General features: G+C 46.6%; 1 protein-coding gene across 3 annotated transcripts in view; it reads left to right on the plus strand.

Moving 5' to 3' along the window:
- The window catches only part of LOC147621077 (uncharacterized), an 80,143-nt gene that overhangs the window by 31,276 nt on the left and 28,357 nt on the right, over window positions 1-20,510 (plus strand). The gene's annotated exons all lie outside the window — the stretch shown is intronic.

Consider the following 20,510-nt stretch of genomic DNA (forward strand, 5'->3'; position numbering starts at 1 on the left):
AGGGTTTTTGGAGCAGTTTTAGCGTTGTTGAAATTTTCAGTCCGTACAACTCAACACATGTCGGTATAGTTCCATACGACTGTACAAATCCGTACAGTTGTACGGACAGATGATGATGTGGCACTACAATCGATGAAGGGGCTCTGAATTAGCGTGCAACGATGACACCTTATAGATGAAGAGGTTGTTCTACAACTTGATGCTTAAGAGAGGCTCATGCTTCTTTTATACCCTGCTTTTTGCTAAAAGCTTATCCATGCTTTGCTTTTGCCTTTTTACTCTTTTCTTTTTCCTTTTTGCTTTTCAATAATAAAATATTACGCAACTTTTGTCAAAGTTATTTAGCTTTTACTTTTCTAACTTTAGGGCCTTGCCTTTTGGCCTTGGAGCTGCGTTTTGGAAAAGTGGCTTTTAGCTTGTTGGTCCGGCTCAGTCTCCTCTTGCGAGTGGTGCCCTTGGCTCACAGTCAACCTAGTTTGACTTCTTGCTTTTTCATGCTTTTTGACCAAAACTGGTGCTTTTTCTCAATCAAACCTTATGGACCCTGTCCCAATGTCTTCTTCCACTTGTTTGATGTCCAAGCATGGGTTTTCTTTCATCGTGAGAAATAGAGCTAGGAGGACCAAATAGTTACATTCGTTCCCTCTTATATCGCAGTTATCCTCAACTACGGACATCAAGTGTTCTAAGCACATCCATATGTTCCATGTATATCCATGTGTTCCAAGTACATCATGTACCTCCATATATTTTAAGGTACTAGCCCCATTTGGTGAGCTTGTGTATCTGGTCTTTCCCCATATATCTGTGGTGTCATCTGCTCATTTGGCAGCATTGCAATGCCTTTTCTTTGACCAATAGCTTTGTTCTTGATGGTACTTCTTCATGGCCTGTCACATGTGTTAGATAAAATAAATGCATACTTACCTCTTGCAAAAACTAGACAGAAGCTAGTCAACAAACAAGTATGCATCGTTCGCGTCTAATGGGTATCTAGGTATTGGCCAGGTAGGCTGGAGCCTAGTGGACTATCACATGCCATAAATCCAAGCATTGTCCACATATAAAAAACAGCACACAAAGTCAAAGAAATTCAAACATACATTAGTATGCAATGCACAAGTAATGATCCTCATGTTCATGGATTGTCCTGTTTGGTTTCATCGAAACCATGATGAGCCATCTGATTCCCAAGGGAAATCGCTTAGACTGTCGCTCAAGGCCATCTGGTCACTAGGACCACCCGAGAATTCTTCCATAGTCATTTGGGCCATCTGGTTGCATTGACCGCCCGACTGCAAAATCCAATACAGTCATCTGGGCCATCTGGTCGCAAACGACTGCCTGACTTAAAATCCAATAGTGTCATCTAGGTCATCTGGTCGCAATGACCGCTTGACTGCGAAATCCAATACAATGATCTGGGCCATCTGGTCGCAATGACCGCCCGACTGTGAAATCCAATACAATGATCTGGGCCATCTGGTCACTAGGACCGCCCGACTGTGAAGTCCATGATATCTGGCATCGTTGTCGTCCAATGGGTCATCTGGCATCGTTGCCTCCCATATACAAATCTTGTTCGGGTATCTTTGCCATCCAATGGGTCATTTGGCATCGTTGGCACCTAAATACAAATCTTATTCGAGCATCTTTGTCGTCCAATGGGTCATTTGGCATCCTTGCCAGCAAAATACAAATCTTTCTTCTTGGGCTATCAGGCATCATTGCCACCCAAACTAGAGCATGTTCAAGTAATCATTATAAGCAGAATAATGATCAATTCCAGTCCAATATATTGTCAGAATATGCAGCGGAAATGATATCCAAACTTGGGTAGACAAGAGCAAGTAGACTGCAGAAAATAATCAGCACAAGAAACACTGAGAGATGTGTGTAAACTCTTCTCTATACACAAGATCCCGGAGATAACTGAATGAGAAAGTGGAGGAGGATGGGGGGGAATATATACAAGCCCATGAGGGCAGTCGGCCAGCTCTGGAAGAGGCCCACGACTGACTAAATGTCCACGACTGCTGAAAAACAGCAGTCGGCCAGCATCTGGTGCCCCACATCTGCACAGAACAAGTCGGCCAGCACTCAGATAGCCCACGACTGCTACAGATGCAGTCGGCCAGCCTCAGAGTGGTACTGGCATCACCTGGCAGCCCTCCAGCCACTAAGAAAAAATGGGAAAAATAGGGAAAAAATACGGGGAGTGTGGAAAAATGATATACGGGCGGGCACACCCACAACAGAGGCCCTGGTGTATACAAATAGACAAGAGATGACTTCTAACACCCCCTCTCAGCTCCTGGCTGTGAAACCAACCCCAGGGAGCTGGAGTGCCGCCTGAGTGTAGCCTGAGGTAGAGACTTCGTGAAGAGGTCCGCCGCATTGTCCTCCGTCGAACAATAAAGTAGCAAGATGTCACCCGCCAAGATCTTCTCACGAACAAAGTGATACTGTATCTCTATATGCTTGGTCCGGGCATGGAAAACCGGATTCCGAGCAATAGCTATACAACTCTGGTTATCACACTAGATGACTGTGGGCTCCCTCTGTGGAAACCCCATCTCGCCAAGCAGCCTCCGCAGCCATACAACCTCACAAGCAGCACCACAAGCAGCCCGATACTCTGCCTCTGTCGAAGAAAGAGCAATAGTCGGCTGCTTCTTGCTGCTCCAAGAAACCGCTCCTGAGCCGAGGGTAAAAGTGTATCCTGAAGTAGATCTCCTCGTGTCTGGATCTCCTCCCCAATCTGAGTCACTCCAACCTTGGAGCTTGACTCCATTCCCTCCTGTGTAAAAGAGTCCCAGATCCTTCGTACCCTGCAGATACCGCAAGATCCGCAATCCTGCGTCCCAATGAGTCTTCAATGGCGTCTGCATAAAAGAGCTCAACAGCCCCACGGAGAAGCTCAAGTCCAATCTGGTGTTCAGCAACCAGATCAATGAACCAACCAACTTCCGGTACTGCGAGGCATCAACTGGCTCACAAGGATCTGTAACGGTTAACTTTGTGTTCGGGTCCATCGGCGAAGTAATAGGCTTGCAGTTCTCCATCCCAAAGGCCTCAAGCAACTCATGAACATACCGCTGCTGAGAGACGAAAAACCCCCTCTGGGTCTGCCAGATCTCCAATCCCAAGAAGAAGTGGAGTAAGCCTAAGTCGGTCATCTCAAACTCCTTTGACAAGGCAGCCTTCGTCACTCCAATGTGCTCCACATGACCGCCGGTGAGAATGAGATCATCCACATAAAGGATGATGAGTGTGACCATGCCGCGTTCCCGAAAGAGATACAGGTTCGGATCTGCAACCGATCTCTGGAATCCAGTCCGAATAAAGAAGGAATCAATCTTCTGATTCCAAGCCCGCGGAGCCTGCTTAAGACCATACAAGGCCTTATGTAACCTGTAAACCATCCCTTCCGATCCTGGAACAATGAAGCCTGGAGGCTGCTCTATGTACACCTCCTCCTGCAGGTCACCATTAAGGAACGCCGATTTTACATCCATCTGGTACACGGGCCACCTCTGAGAAGAAGCAAAGGCAAGAACGGTCCGAATCGTGGTCATCCGCGCTGTCGGTGCAAAGGTATCCTCGTAGTCGATGCCTGGCCGCTGAGCATAACCCTTAGCCACGAGCCTGGCTTTGTGTTTGTCCACCGACCCATCAGCCGCGTACTTGGTCTTAAAGACCCATTTGACACCAATGACTGACCGCTTCGACGGCCTCGGTACCAACTCCCAAGTGTTGTTCTTCTCGATGGCGTCAAGTTCCACCTGCATGGCTTCCCTCCAAGTATCCTGTGAAAGGGCTTCCTTTACGGAAGTGGGCTCTTTATCCCGCATGATACGAGACATAAGAGCATAGTTCACCTGAAGAAGCTCCGCCGTGTTGCTTTTATCTCGAACTCGATGTGATCTTCGAGGGCCGTCCTCTGTGGTCCACTCGGAGGGTAGCTCCGTGACACCTGACTCCCGAAGGGTGTCCATCAACCACCTAGGTACTCGAACAGATCGTGGAGCCTCCTGTGGTCGCGGGGGCTCAACTCCAGCTGCGGGCTCAACCTCCTGTGATGACTGAGGTGGATCAACTGGAGTGATAGACCAACATCTGGCAAGCCAACCACCATCTGGTCCCGGAAGGCGCGCCGCAAAGCATCCACATTTAAGTGGCCAAAACGAAAGTGCCACAAGTCTCCGACCTGAGAGCCTGTCAGTGAGGAGAGTGCAGAGAGTTTGTAGATACCGTTCTCCACACCGCCTTCCCAAACAACTTTGCCTGTCTCACGATCCCTTAGAGCAACTGAATGCTCCTCAAATTCCACCCGAAAGCCAGTCTTGCATACCTCATGCACTGACAGAAGATGAAAGCCCAGAGCAGGGACGTAAAGAACACGGGAAGCATGCTTGCCGCCCTTGCCGTCGGGAATGATCTCCATCCGGCCCTCACTATGTATCGGAATAGTGGAGTTATCACCAATAAAGATACGACCTGACTGCCGCTTCAGATCCAGGAAGAAGTCACGGGATGGAGTCATGTGCCTGGAAGCACCACTGTCGAGAATCCATTCCCGAGTATCCTTTGCGGTGAAGCCAACTGCCTCCTCGCTCGAAGACGATGAATCATCGGAGTCCACCATCTCCAAGTGCACAAATGCCGGAGTCTTTGCAGCTGAGGCTGAGGATTCAGCACTCTTCCCTGTCCGCTTAGGGCACTTCCTCCAGTAGTGGCCTTTCTCGCCACAATCATTACACGATCTTTCGGCCTTCAGCTTCTCTCGTTCTGGATCAGGCTTCTTCTCGGAAGACTTATCTGATGAAGCCTTCCCTTTGCCCTTGTTGGTATTACGGCCTTTCGACCGTTGGCCAGTTAAGGCCTCCGAACCTCTGCCGTGAGGAGGGTTCGTGAAACGTTCCTCCTGGTCCAAGACCATTGGCACAAGCTCCTCCCAAGTAATGGTGCTGAGCCTGCCACTCGTGATCAACGAGGAATAGAAAGCGGAATACTGACCAGGCAAGTGGGAAAGTAACGTGATGGCCATATCTTCGGACGATATCTCTTTCCCAGCTTGAAGGACTTCCTGCTGAAGGGCCTGCAGCTTGTTAATGTGTTCCCGCATCGTCGAAGACTTTGCAGGGTTCATAACCCGCATCTGCACTTCCAAGGATATCCGCTTCATGGGTGATACCCTGTTGTACAAAGAAGCCAAGTGCTCCCATATGCCTCGTGCCAGCGTCATGTGCTTCACATGGTTGATCACCTGTGGTGTGCAATTGAGGAATATAAATGACCGGACCCTAGCGTTGACACAGTCCCACATTTGTGCCTGTGCCTCTCGGTCCTTCCTCGCTGATGAAACCTCCCCTTCCTCAGCTTCCGGCCTTGGCACCCCTTTGATAATAAAATCAGCAAGATCATATGACTCCAGAACTGACTCCATCATGACCTTCCAGATGCCATAATTGGACCCGTCCAACCGACGATCCACTGGGAACGTGGGGAGAGTCGGAATCTTCACGTGCTTCTCTGCCATCTCGAGTAAATCCGCCATCTCGGAGAGTAACCTGAAAGGGTGGGTGGGTGGGAAAAATCTGAAAATCAGAAAATATGCAAGTGGCTGTCCAGCCCCTCTGCCCGCCTTCCCCTTGCACCTTCACTTCCCGTTCAGCCCGAAACAGTCCACCGATCAGCAACCTGTTGCTCCCCCTCTTGCTCAGAAAAACGCCCAAGATCTGCTAGAGCCTAGGGCTCTGATACCATGTCAGAATATGCAGCGGAAATGATATCCAAACTTGGGTAGACAAGAGCAAGTAGACTGCAGAAAATAATCAGCACAAGAAACACTGAGAGATGTGTGTAAACTCTTCTCTATACACAAGATCCCGGAGATAACTGAATGAGAAAGTGGAGGAGGATGGGGGGGAATATATACAAGCCCATGAGGGCAGTCGGCCAGCTCTGGAAGAGGCCCACGACTGACTAAATGTCCACGACTGCTGAAAAACAGCAGTCGGCCAGCATCTGGTGCCCCACATCTGCACAGAACAAGTCGGCCAGCACTCAGATAGCCCACGACTGCTACAGATGCAGTCGGCCAGCCTCAGAGTGGTACTGGCATCACCTGGCAGCCCTCCAGCCACTAAGAAAAAATGGGAAAAATAGGGAAAAAATACGGGGAGTGTGGAAAAATGATATACGGGCGGGCACACCCACAACAGAGGCCCTGGTGTATACAAATAGATAGGAGATGACTTCTAATATATATATATATACAATGAAGAGGGCTAGAGGCACAATCCCTCGCTCTTAGTCTAGATCACAAGACGTTCAAGCCTGTAATTCAAATACATTGGGACCAACTGCTTCCTCATAAGCTTGAAGAATATCGGGGTAGTCCTTGAAGTACTCTTTTGGCATCCATTTCGCATCCATAGGTGAATAATTCTTAAACTTCAAGAGGAATTTCCTGACCACTGTCTTTCCTCTTTTTGTCACGGAATGGAATTCTATTCCGGCTGCAAGATTTCTTGTTGTTCTTCCACTTCAGTTGGATCCTCCAAAATAGGTTCTTGTGAGGGTAGTCCTGTATATGGCCTCAATAAGTTGACATGGAACTCCAATGATCTGGAAGGTCCAATCGATAGCATAGATCGTGGATCTTCTCGGTAACCTAAAAAGGTCCATAGTATTTGGGGGCAAGCTTGGGTTCCTTAGCTTTAGACTTTCTAAGTCTAGCCTTTTCAAATCATCTCTCTGTGTTCTTGTTTTGGCCTATCGAGACAATTTATAGCCATATGTTCTTGCTTTCCACATTGGAAGCACTTCCCTTCTTGGGCATATTCTTCACGTTGCTTGAGAAACAATTTTCTTTGAAAGAGTGGAGGTTTGACCTCACTCCGCTCCTTCTATTCATACTTGGCTCTTGATGGGGATCAGTCTTTAAACATCTTCTCTTGAGACTCGGCTCTTAGCCAAGCTTTTGCTTTTCCTCTTTTGCTTTGCTTTTTGTCTTTTTCACTTTATTCAATAAAATATTACTTCGAATATGGCCAACTTTTCCCAAATTTCTTGAGCTTTGCTTTTCTAGCGTAAGGACCTTGCTTTTGGGCCTTAGAGCAGCTTTTTGAAAAAAACAAGTTTCTTTTTTGCTAGCAAACAAAGACACTCGAATGCCAATGCTATAGAGAGGAACACAAATAGAGACCCAAAACAAAACTCTTCCCTATGCCACCACATGGGAACACAAGGGATTAGAGGCATGTGCGTATCCTTCTAACCAAATGAAGAAAATTTAACCATAAGTAGGGATGAAACATAGGAGAGCATGGTGAGAATGGTTGAATGGTGGAGCAAGTCACCCTTGACTCCTCCCCATTGAATTCCCAAATATTCATGCAAGAGCAACAAGACCAACCCGAGGATTATCAAATTCCCTTTCAAAATGGGCCGGATTTGCCAAATGAAACTCGACCTCTAAGACAAGCTAACTGGAGGGAGCTCAATGTGATGTAGAGAGTCAAAATGATGCCACTGGCTTATTTCAATACTAAGCTAGAAGAAAATGAAACCAAAAGTGTCTATGCAAATGAGACATAAATGTCAACACAACCAATGGGAAAGGGTAGACACCTGAATGTGTCTTTGTACACATTTAGTGGTGTGGACCATGGAAATGACCTTCAAACTCCACCTTTCGCGGATAATTATAGGCTTGAAAATGTCGTAGAAGAATATGAGCTAATGGCTGAAGATTAAATGAATGAATTTGGAAGTGAATGGGAATCATTCACCAAAACATCTATGCTACCCCTTGAGGATCCAATCCACATTTGGCTATATTTCCTAGTGTGACCTCATCAACAACATTTCTTGCTAAAGTCCCTCAGTCTACAATAACAAAAGAGATCAAATTCACAATTAGATTTGGTAAAATCCAAGACATAGCCTCAACATCGACAGCCCCTCCTTTATTGAAGACCCCAGCCTCATCATCAATGCTGCCACAACCCATAGCCAAAGCCTTGCTAACTCATTTCAAAACAGGGACAAAAGCTTCAATTCTAGCAAGTAAATGTCTTCACCATAAAGAAGACCATCAAGATATTTTGAAAGCATCAAAAGGTGGGTGGAAAAGAAACTACTTCAAGCATAAGGATTCTATAAGGGTATCAATCATGTTTAGATACCTAGTCAAACTAAGCTACATTCACAAAGACAAATTCAGAAGCTCAACAAGAAGAAGAAAATAAAGCAACCTCAAACATGGCATTCAAAGCAATAACACAAGAAAATTCCAGTAAAAAAAGTGTGGATTCCAAAGGTAATACTACAAGCCCATGGGTATTATGAAAGTGTAACCCAAGTTTGGATCCCAAAAAGGTGAACCATGCTTCCAAGGAAGAAAAGGTCTACACCTAGGAAGAAGTCTACATCAAGAAAGGAAAACCCATCAATCAAGGTATAATGCTCAAAATCAAAGAGTTCATCAAAGGTGGATACCCACAAATCTCCTTTATGCTCAAGGATATTATGATGGTAATAACCTCATATAGCTACCTAAAGCTATCATACAATCTTCATTATCAATTTTAACTACCCAATGTATGCAAAAGGATTATATGGTTTAGAGACTAAAGCAACCACAAACCCACCCCATTGAGGACTCCACTTGCCTACTCCAAGATAACTTGTCCCATAACTTCATCAATGAACCTGAATGTAGTTAAAGATGGCCCCATAGATCATCTACATCTACATGAACCCGCTCTTTGAACTCGCAGCAGCTGAGGTTGCAGAAGCTCAGTGGGGCAGACATAAGAACTTACTGTCCTCAAAATGGAGGTAGACATAAGCACGTGTTGCTCACATGATGGTTAAACAAATGCCAGGGAACCATAAGAACCATTGCTTGAAAAAGGCAAAATGCCACAATCACCTTCCACAAACAAGAGTAACATGTGTGCTCAATAGCCTACGAAGCATCTGGAATGCCTACAATGAATGATAATCATCTTCTACCAAAAAGCAGTCATAGCTTCAATGAAGAGGTATAAATTTGCTTTCAAATGTAAGCCATTACATTTATAAAGGGTAAAAGTGTACAATCAAGTAGTTTTCATACCTGATTCTTCAAAAATCATGGTTGTAATTCTTCAACAACTTCAAAATCATGCCTTTAGAAATGCATAGAAAATGGACATTTAAGGTGCATACATGTTCTACATGATCGTTAAAACATGATAAAATCAAGAAATCAGTTGTGATTTCAAAATCAAGAAATCAGTTGTCTTGATTTTCGTGATTTCGAAGGCATGCCGATCAAAACTCAACCAAAGGCCAAGGAATGGTGTCAACATTGACAAATAAGAAATAAGAACTACATATGATCATCTACACCATCGTTTCCACAAGGCAAGTCACTGTAATTTTCACCACATTATCAAAAGTCATGCCTGTGCCATGTCAGCATAAGTCAGTGGTCACGCCATTCAAAACTCAACAAATAATCAAAGGATGGTGTCAATGATGAAGCATAAACATCAAAAAGTGAAAAGGAGCATCAACATCACCAAAAACATCAGCCACGCCACAAGACTCATGCCATGATTTGGATCGTGGCTATCACACCACCAAAGGATCACCTAGCCCGATCATTTTCACACAAGGATGTTGCACATGCTATGTACATCATCAAAATGAAGAAAAACATAAGGCTAAGCCGAATATTGTATTTTCAAATCGCTTTCTTCATGAAAGGCTACTTACTACATGAACCAGAAGCCCAAATATCAAGGCCTTGATTCCAAAATCTTGTCGCTTCAAAGTGCTTTACATGACTTAGGATGGGTACAAGGTGCCTTAGAGTGACTCCTACATCAACAATAAGGCAACACATCAAACATCTTTATGCCTTATCTTTGACCAATGGCTTTGTTCTTGATGGTGCTTCTTCAAGGCGTGTCACTTGGTTAGATAAAATAAATGCATACTTACATCCTGCAAAAACTTAGATATAAGGTAGTCAACAAACATGTATGCATCATTAGTGTCTATTGGATATTCCAAGTACTGCCCAGGTAGTCTGGAGCCTAGTGGACTATCACATGTCGCATTGTCCACACATCAAAAACAGCACACAAAGTCAAGGAAATTCAAACATACATGAGTATTCAATGCACAAGTAATGATCCTCCTGTTCATGGATTGTCTAGTCTGGTCTCATCGGAAACTGATGCTGAGCTATTTGGCTCCCGAAGGAAACCGCTCAGTCTATTCTCAAGGCCATTTGGTCAATAGGGCCGCCCGAGTGTTCATCAATAGTCATTTGGGCCATCTGGTCGCGTTGACCGTGTGACTATGAAATCCAATAGAGTCATTTGGGCTATCTGCTTGCAATGATTTCTCGATTGTGAAGTGCAATATAGTCATCTGGGCTATCTAGTCGCAATGACCGCCCGATTGTTCATTTGGGCTATTTAGTTGCAATGACCGCCGGACTATGAAGTCCAAGATATCTGGCACAAAGGCCATCCAATGGGTCATCTGGCATCGTTGCAACCAAAATAGAAATCTTGCTCCTTGGGCTATCTGGCATCTTTGCCACCCAAAGCAGAGCATGTTCAACTTTCAAGTAACCATTATAGAAGCAAGATAATGATCAATTCCATTCCAAAATATATATGCAATGTAGAGGGCTAGAGGTACAATCCCTGCGTCTTGAATCTGTTTTGTTCACAAAGCGTCTATGCTTGTACTTCAAATACATATGGACGAACTGGTTCCTCATAAGCTCAAAGTATCTGTGGACAGTCCTTGAAGTACTCCTATGACAATCATTTCCCATCTAATGGCAAATAATCCAAATGATGTGGAAGATCCAACGGATAGCATACATTGTTGATCTTTCTCTCTAATATGAAAAGGTCTATATACCATCATTCCCTGACTTTGGCAATCCAAAGATGAAATCCATAGCGATACTCTCCCATAGAACATTCAACGGATGTAATAATCTTGCAAGCTTTTGTTGATCAAACTTGACCTTCTGACAAACCAAATTTTCTCAAACATATAACTCAATGTTCTTTTTTTTTTTTTTTCCAACTGGCCTTTAGCCCAGGATCCTCCCATAGTTACCAATTTTCACTGCCCATAGGTGGCCGCGTGTAGGCACTTAGTTTTCCTCTTGTAGGTGATGCCGCCCAGGAAGCACCAAGGGGGGTTTTGAATCTAAGGCCTTTTGGTCCTAAGCAAACACCTTCGCTGCTTGAGCTATCACCTCATTGGCTATAACTCAATGTTCTTTCTCATACTAGGCCAAAAGAAGTGGCTTCTCCCAAGCTTGAGTTGCAGTCTCTTTTGGCTTCAAGTTCTTTGCTACGCATAAACGGGTATACTTCATAAGAGAATCCAATACAATTCTTGAAATCCTCACCTAAGACATTTATAGACCACAGCGTGGTCTCCTTGGTTCAAGACTGCTCCAAAGCAATCTCATCACGTTCAACCACAAAAGGTCTAGAGTAACCAACACTGGTCCTTTGTTAGCATAAAATCTCAATGCTTCAAAGGATTCTTCTTCAACTTTGGTCTACAAAGATTCCCATGGCTTTCTTTGTCAAAACATGCAATGAGTTAATGACCACTGCAAACAACTTGATGGATTTCTTGGCATGATGTCGATCTAATGATCTTCAGGTTTCTCTGGCTTCTTGCTCGGCGTACGCTTACAAGGGAATGGAATGGGCATGGTTTCAGGGAAGGAACAGACGTACGCTCTAGATGGTACGGACGTGCGTTTGAATTATATGGTCGTACGCTTTCAGTTTAGAGAGATCTTTAATTGTGTAGGTGCAGCCACCCACTTAGATTCCTTGACAGTATAGCTGTACCCCTTGTTTAATGCTCTTTATGCTTAATTAATGCAGTTTATTCCTTTTTAAATGCCCTTTGCTCAATTTAATGTAGGATCTTGAAGTTGGTCCATGTTTTTGGCTCGGTCTCTTCTTGTACCACCTTTAGCCACCAATTCAAGGCAACATCCTTCAAGTGCATGCAAACCATACGAAGCTTGGACTTTTCGAAGAAGTCCTCTCCTCCAAAAGGGGCATCGAATTGCTTGACAAAAGATAAAGCTTTTTGGGTGTCCCGCCTACCATAAAAAGCATCGAACTTGACACTCTTCTCTCCCGGCTTGAAGTCCACTGTCACGTGCATCCCGCACTTGGATGCCACGTAGACATTCTGTACAGAAGGTGCAGGACCTGGGATGGTGAACTGGTCCCATGTGAGCCCAGTCCGGGACGAGTCAGCCAGGGATCCATCTCAGTCGTCCGAGGTCAGGTGTGCATTGTCCTGCACATGAGTCCAAGGTCAGGTGTGCAATGTCCTGCACAAGAAGCAGTGCCAGTCCGCGCTGTGAGTCTCCCTCTGGAATGATGTCAGATGTGCTGAGTATCTGGTTTGCAACTGGATGCCAGGCCTCTGTAGGCATGTAGGTTGCATGAAGAGATGGGGCCAGCCCATAGGGCTACCCCAGTGTAGGTGTTTGCATTGGCATAATTAGTATGGGCATGGGGGAGGCATAGAACCACCCCCAAGGGGCCAGGAGGGCCCAAGACTTTGCCCACCAGCCAAGGCAAGGGCTGGAGGGGCAGTCGGCCAGCTCCAGACCCTCTGGACAGGCAGCCGACAGAGGGTAGAACCCCTAACAGTAGGCGGCCAGGTGTGGGGGGGCAGCCCTACACCTCTACGCATGGTGCCCAGCAGCAGGCTGCTGTCCCAGATCATATGCGCAGGCTGGACAGTACTTGTCAAGTGTGAAAACACTTTTATAAAAGTGTGAACCCAATTTATTATTGAATTCAGTCGTGGGACTTCATAAAGCCAGCCGACTGCATGTTAGGAGGGGTATAAAAGCCCAAGTCATATTTCATTCATAGCATCTCATAATTCACCAAGAGCTCCAAGCAACCAAGGGCCAGGACAGCCAAGAACAGTGCTAAAGCTAAGGGGTGAAGGACTGAAGGTCAAGGGCAGGTTTTCCAGCCAAGAAAAGGTCAAGTACTCTTGTATTTGTTTCAGATTCACATCATTCTAATAAAGCAAATACACCATCCGTGGTGGGGGCCCTACAGAGGGTAATTGGGACCCAATACTGTGTCCTTCTCCATCTCCCCCTTCTCTCTCTATTTTCTGCACATCGTCTTTCAGTTTGTGCGTTAATTCCGTCGCGAAAAGACTGCTGTTTTCTGAGTTTTGAAGTACCGATTCCTTCTCCGAAGCTTCCGCATATTACAGTGGTATCAGAGCCTACTTCAAGGACGAAGATTCAGCAAAGAAAACCAGAAAATTTTTCGCTCGGGTGGTTGGTTTTTAGACGCCGGTGGACTACCCTTTTCGGAGTGACTCCTGTCCCTCGAAGGACGGTTGGTTTTTAGCCTCCGGAAGCCTCCGGAAGTCTCCCACACAGATAGTGGATGGTCAGATTGCGTTCCGGAAAGGAACTGCTTATTCCCGCTATGGCGAGCTTTGGCGACGAGAGAGAACCAGAACCATGGGACCAGAGTGCACCAGGCAGCCCAGCTAGGGCACCCGGCTTGAGTGTACAAGACATGTTCCAGCAGATGATGCGAGCAATCGCAGACCAGACAACCAAGTTGGACGAGCAGAAGGCGCGGATTTTGGCTCTGGAGGAGCGTTCTCGCTCTCCAGCGTCGCGTTTTCCATCTCCTCCTCCCTCTCCTTCCGTACCCCAGATACCAGATCCTCGTCACAGGGACCCTCTCGAGGGGTCACAGCCGCAGTCAAGCTCTTTGCTTGAGATGCAGATACGGGCATTGGAGATTCGACAACGAGAAGACGAAGCCATGCGACGAGTGGAACACGAGCGTTACCTCCAAGCTTTGGACGCCAGATTGACACCGGCGGCGCCCTCGAATCATTTTCCCGAGAAAATGAACTTCAGTAAGTATAATGGTAAACTCGATCCCACTACTCTGTATTCATGGTTACATCAATTTGAAGCTTACTTTGCCGCAGTTAGGAAATCAGATATTGACAAAGTGATCTTAGCCAGTTGGTATTTGGAAGGTGAGGCCATTCCTTGGTGGACTCAGTGGGCTCATGCCCACACCAGATCAGGTATGGCAGCTTATGGGTGGGACGAGTTCGTCCGTGACCTTAAGCAGCGGTTTTTACCGCCCCACTACCTTGAGCGACTCGAAGACGAGTTCAGGGGTGCGCGTCAGAATGCGCAACCAGTCCTTCAGTTTGCCAATAGAATTTCGACCTTGTGTCTACAATTAGGCTTATCTGATGCGGACAAGAAAGGGCAGTTCTTGTATGGCCTGGACACGCACATCCAATGGGAGGTGCGTATGTTTAGACCAGCCACCTTTGAGGACGCACTCTCGCTTGCGCAGAGTGCAGAAATGAAACACAATGGTGGCAAGCCCAAGACTTCCCAGCCGGCTTCTCCCAAGGCTAACGCCTCGGGGGGCAAAAGCCAGAACCAGACGGGGTCTTCCCCAGGACAGAGCCCGGGAGCCTCTGGCTCCAAGAACTCGAACAATGCGTCTAAGCTTACTCCAGACCAGAAAGCGGAGGCAGGCAAGACAGGTGGCAAGTTGAGTGCTGAGGAGCTTGCTCAGTACAGGAAGGAGGGTAGATGTTACTTTTGTCACACAAAAGGACATACTTCTCGGGATTGTCCGAAGAAGCCTCCAAAGCCCGCCGCCGCCTCCACAGCTTCAGTGGTGAGCACAGCTCCCACACAGACCCCAGTGGCTACCCCTAGTTCTTCAACCCCCGGTGCTTCAGTTGGAGCAATTATTAGCCGGGAGCTCGAAGATAAGCAGAAGGGCGCCCATGACCAGGAGTATGAGCGCAACGAATTGCTCAAGTCCTTTGGCTACATAGGTGGCCAGAGAGTCGTTGTCTTGTTTGACAGCGGCAGTACGGAGGATGTGATCACGGAAGAGGCCGCTAGGCGTGCCCGCTTCGAGCTCACTCCGGTGGACAAACAAGTTGAGGGATTTAGCACAGGTATGACTACGAGCGTCAAGTATGAAGCTCTAGGTGCTAAATTAGTCATTCAGGGCATAGAGTTTGTGCGTGATTTTATGGTTGCCCCTCTTGTAGGAGCAGACATAATTTTGGGGATCCAGTGGTTTCACAAGTTTCTTCCTGATGTCAAGTGGGACAAGCACACGTTCCAGATTGATCGGAATGTGTCAAACACCCCTGTGACCATTAAGTGTGAGCCAGGTATTCCAAACTTTCCGCTCATAAGCCACTTGCAGGCTAAGCGAGCAGTCAGGAAAGGCGCACAGTGTGCGATGATTTACATCTAGACCGCCCAGACGGTGGCCAGTGCTTCCGAGAAGTACTCGGCTCTCCACGAAAAGTTCCAGAAGATTTTTCTTCGGGACAGTCTCCCTCCCCAGCTTCCCCCGTCCAGACCGGAGGATCACAAAATTGATCTCCTCCCAGGCTCGGAACCCCCGAGCAAGTTTCCGTATCGCCTTTCTAAGGCAATGGAATCGGAGTTGGACCGCCAACTCCAAGAATTGTTGCAAGCTGGCTTCATCCGCCCCAGCGTGTCGCCGTTTGCAGCACCGATCTTATTTGTCAAGAAGAAAGATGGGTCTTCTCGGTTGTGTGTCGATTATCGTGCACTCAACAAGCTGACTATCAAGAGCAGATTCCCGATGCCTCGAATCGACTATATTCTCGAGAGGCTGAATGGAGCTAAGGTGTTCTCTAAATTGGATTTAAAGAGTGGGTACCACCAGGTTCGGATTGTTGAGGGGGACATCCCCAAGACAGCTTTCCGTACAGAACGGGCCCACTATGAATTTGTGGTCATGCCATTTGGTTTGACGAACGCCCCAGCTACATTTAACCGCATGATGATGCGTATTTTCCGGGAGTTGATTGGAGTGTGTGTGTTCATATTTTTGGACGACATACTCATATTTTCAGCTACAGTTGAGCAGCATGACATTGATGTGGAGAAAGTCCTTAGGTTGCTGGAAAGCAACGAGCTCTATATCAATGAAAAGAAGTCAGAATTTTATCTGTTCCAGGTACATTACTTGGGATATATAATCAGTGCCGAAGGCATTCGACTTGATCCGGCTAAAGTGGCCGAGATTGTTAACTGGGAAGTACCTCAGACTGCTTATGACATTAGATCATTTGTGGGTATATGCCAGGCATATTCCACCCACATTGATAAGTTTTCTGATCTCTCGGCAGACCTCACCGATCTGCTAAAGGGAGTGAAAACAAGGAGGCAAAAGATTCGAATGACTCCACGAGCGTTGGAGGCATTCCAGAACCTCAAGGTGGCTTTGTCTGAAGCGCCTTGTCTAGCCCTTGCCTCGTGGGACGAACCATTCCAGGTGATCACCGATGCGAGTAACATCGCAATTGGCGGTGTATTGCAATAGAATGGTCATCCAGTAGCTTACATGTCTCGTAAGTTACTGCCTGCCGAAAAGAATTACTCAGTCTACGATCGTGAACTCCTAGCAGTCATTCAGGCCTTGAAACATTGGAAACATTTCTTGTATGGCCGTGACTTCGAGGTTCGCACTGACCATCAGGCATTGCGCTGGATTCAGACAATGCCCAGTGCACAGTGGAGTGATCGACAGCACCGCTGGAGTCAGATATTCCAGCAGTTCGGTGGTATGATTGAGTACCTTCCAGGAAAGGCCAATCCAGTGGCCGATGCTTTGAGCAGGAAGGGACAAGTAGCTGCGATTCAGACCACTAGACTAGACCTTGTTGGTACAGGACTAGAAGACATGAAGCACACGTACGCGGATTCCGAGGAATTCGGTACTCAGTGGGAACAGGCATTGGATGCCACAGGACCATGCCATTTTCTGATACGCGATGGTTGGCTTTACTATAAAGGCCGACTGTGTGTCATGAAAACATTCCGGGCAGCTCTTCTCCATGATGCCCATGACGCCATTACAGGTGGTCATAGGGGCATGAATTCGACTCTGGAGAAGTTAGAACGGCAATACTATTGGCCAAAGATGAGGCGTGATGTGTTTACTTATGTACAACGCTGTGACATTTGTCAAAAGGTGAAAGCTCCTCGTGGAAAGAAGATAGGGTTGTTACAGCCTTTGCCAATTCCTGAGGGTCCTTTCCAAGACATTTCGATGGACTTTGTCACAAATCTGCCTCCCAGTCCGAGTAAGCGTAATACACAGTGTTTGACTATTGTTGACAGGTTCAGCAAATTTGTGATGCTTATTCCGTGCAGGGCCAATGTGACCGCCGAAGATGTTGCCCAGCTTTTTATTCGGCATTGGTACCCGATTGGTGGGATTCCTAGGACCATAGTGTCAGACCGAGATGCCAAGTTTACCAGTCACTTTTGGAGGGCATTGTTTGATAATTTTGGTACTAAGTTGAATTTTTCCAGTGCATTCCACCCACAGACAGATGGCCAGACAGAGATATACAACCAGTTGGCCTTTGATGTGCTGAAGTGTTATGTCCACGATCAGCAAGGTAAGTGGGAATCGTTTTTGCCTTTAGTTCGAGCTGTTCTGAATGACTCTTTTTCTTCAGCTATTGGCAGGACTCCATATGAGGCAGCGTTTGGAAGACCTTTCCAGTCGTTGTTAACCAGGACGTCGTCTTCAGTACCGGAGGCGAACAGAGTGACGGAGTCTTACCAGGAGATCCTAGAGTCCGTCAAAGACAGATTGGCTAAAGCGCAAGAGGCCTACACTCGACAGGCCAATAAAGACCGAAGGGACATGAAGTTTTCGGAAGGAGATTGGGTATATCTTCGGATTATGAAGCAAAGATTAAAGCAGGTGGGCAAGCGATGCCCAAAGTTGTCTTTCAGGAGCTTCGGACCATTCCCTATCCGGAAAAAGATTAATGAGGTGTCTATGCAGTTAAAGCTACCTCCGAGTTGGACTATGCATGATGTATTTCATGTCAGTTGGTTAAAACCATATGCAGGTCCACCCCCTTCAGAGGTCAAAGACGAAGCGGAACCAGACATCATTGATGAAGCCGAAGTAATGGTTCCAGAACAGATCCTTCTGCACCGTTTCAAGCATGGCTCAGGCCGAAGACTACGACAGTTCCTCACGAAGTTTCAGGACCGAGGAACTCATGAAGCGGTATGGCTCGACAAAGAATTTTTCGAAGATTATCCGGCTTTATTGACGGATTATTTGGAGGCTATGCAGCTTCCGTCAAGTTAAGCAGAAGGGGATGTCACGTGCATCCCGCACTTGGATGCCACGTAGACATTCTGTACAGAAGGTGCAGGACCTGGGATGGTGAACTGGTCCCATGTGAGCCCAGTCCGGGACGAGTCAGCCAGGGATCCATCTCAGTCGTCCGAGGTCAGGTGTGCATTGTCCTGCACATGAGTCCAAGGTCAGGTGTGCAATGTCCTGCACAAGAAGCAGTGCCAGTCCGCGCTGTGAGTCTCCCTCTGGAATGATGTCAGATGTGCTGAGTATCTGGTTTGCAACTGGATGCCAGGCCTCTGTAGGCATGTAGGTTGCATGAAGAGATGGGGCCAGCCCATAGGGCTACCCCAGTGTAGGTGTTTGCATTGGCATAATTAGTATGGGCATGGGGGAGGCATAGAACCACCCCCAAGGGGCCAGGAGGGCCCAAGACTTTGCCCACCAGCCAAGGCAAGGGCTGGAGGGGCAGTCGGCCAGCTCCAGACCCTCTGGACAGGCAGCCGACAGAGGGTAGAACCCCTAACAGTAGGCGGCCAGGTGTGGGGGGGCAGCCCTACACCTCTACGCATGGTGCCCAGCAGCAGGCTGCTGTCCCAGATCATATGCGCAGGCTGGACAGTACTTGTCAAGTGTGAAAACACTTTTATAAAAGTGTGAACCCAATTTATTATTGAATTCAGTCGTGGGACTTCATAAAGCCAGCCGACTGCATGTTAGGAGGGGTATAAAAGCCCAAGTCATATTTCATTCATAGCATCTCATAATTCACCAAGAGCTCCAAGCAACCAAGGGCCAGGACAGCCAAGAACAGTGCTAAAGCTAAGGGGTGAAGGACTGAAGGTCAAGGGCAGGTTTTCCAGCCAAGAAAAGGTCAAGTACTCTTGTATTTGTTTCAGATTCACATCATTCTAATAAAGCAAATACACCATCCGTGGTGGGGGCCCTACAGAGGGTAATTGGGACCCAATACTGTGTCCTTCTCCATCTCCCCCTTCTCTCTCTATTTTCTGCACATCGTCTTTCAGTTTGTGCGTTAATTCCGTCGCGAAAAGACTGCTGTTTTCTGAGTTTTGAAGTACCGATTCCTTCTCCGAAGCTTCCGCATATTACATCCACTTTACCAGAAAATGAAGTCTCCTTTGCCTTCCTTTCTCTTACTTGTTCCGAAGAGGTTGCATTCGAGAGAGCAAGCCTAGGGATAGCCTCGTGTCTATAGACCTGTTTCTTCTGAAATTGTGACTCCTTTGGCACAAAGGTAAGCTTTGGTGGCTGCAACTCCTTTGGCTTCGGTTGCTCCATCTTTGATGAAGTCTTCAAACATTTGAGCCCTTCTCTTGTCTTGTTCCCTTTTTGCTCTCCAAGCAAGGAATTCTTCATCTTTGAGCAAATGCCTGAATTGGTACTCTTAATGACAGGGCTATGGTTTCATGAGTAATGGATCGACGACCTTGGTTCCCTTAGTAAGTCTTGGATTGGCTTCAGAGTTGTTCCCTTCATTAGGCCCTTGGTTGCCCTCTACTCTCGACATGGCTCTGTCACCCCAAGAAAGATTCCTTAAAGGAAATCCTGCTTTGATACCATTGTAAGCCCAGCAGGGCGTGCCGTGACACATTCAACCACGTATCCAAGAGTTAGAAATATAAAGAGAAAAGGTAGAGAGAGGGAGAGAGAGAGAAGGGTTTAGGGAACTTTGCACAGTACACACACATTGAGCAGGGAAGATGCCCCGCTCCCTTTCAGAAATTTATTCAGGAATAATCCACGGGCTTATGAAGCCACGATCGATAGTGTACAGGGAGGTAACACTGTTTTCTCTTTTGGTTCACCCTTTACTCTCCTGCTTCTAGTGTGTTTTGGAATACTACACAACCACAAGCACAAAACCCTCCCACCCAACCCATGTTTTTTTCCCACTAATCAGCCTCCCATTGCTGCTGAAAATCAGCAGCCCAACATTCCCCCCTATTGCTCCAGATCTACTTCTCTTTGATGAGGATGCTATGGGTGATGCATTGGTTGAAGAGGATGCAATAGTTTGTGACTAGTGAACACATCTCATCATGCATCCCCACGTGTTAAAATTTAATATTAATTAAAAATATGTGTATATGTGTTTATTTATTTTATAAATGCACATGTATATATAGGTATACGTCTCTAAATATAATAAAACATAATATTATAGATAATATATATTTATGTGTGTGTGTGTGTGTGTGTGTGTGCACGTGTGCACATGAGAAAGAAGTGTGTTTGTGT

This window comes from Cibotium barometz, chromosome 30 (genome assembly GCF_041138505.1).
Source record: "Cibotium barometz isolate CiBa-2024 chromosome 30, ASM4113850v1, whole genome shotgun sequence".
NCBI lineage: Eukaryota > Viridiplantae > Streptophyta > Polypodiopsida > Cyatheales > Cibotiaceae > Cibotium > Cibotium barometz.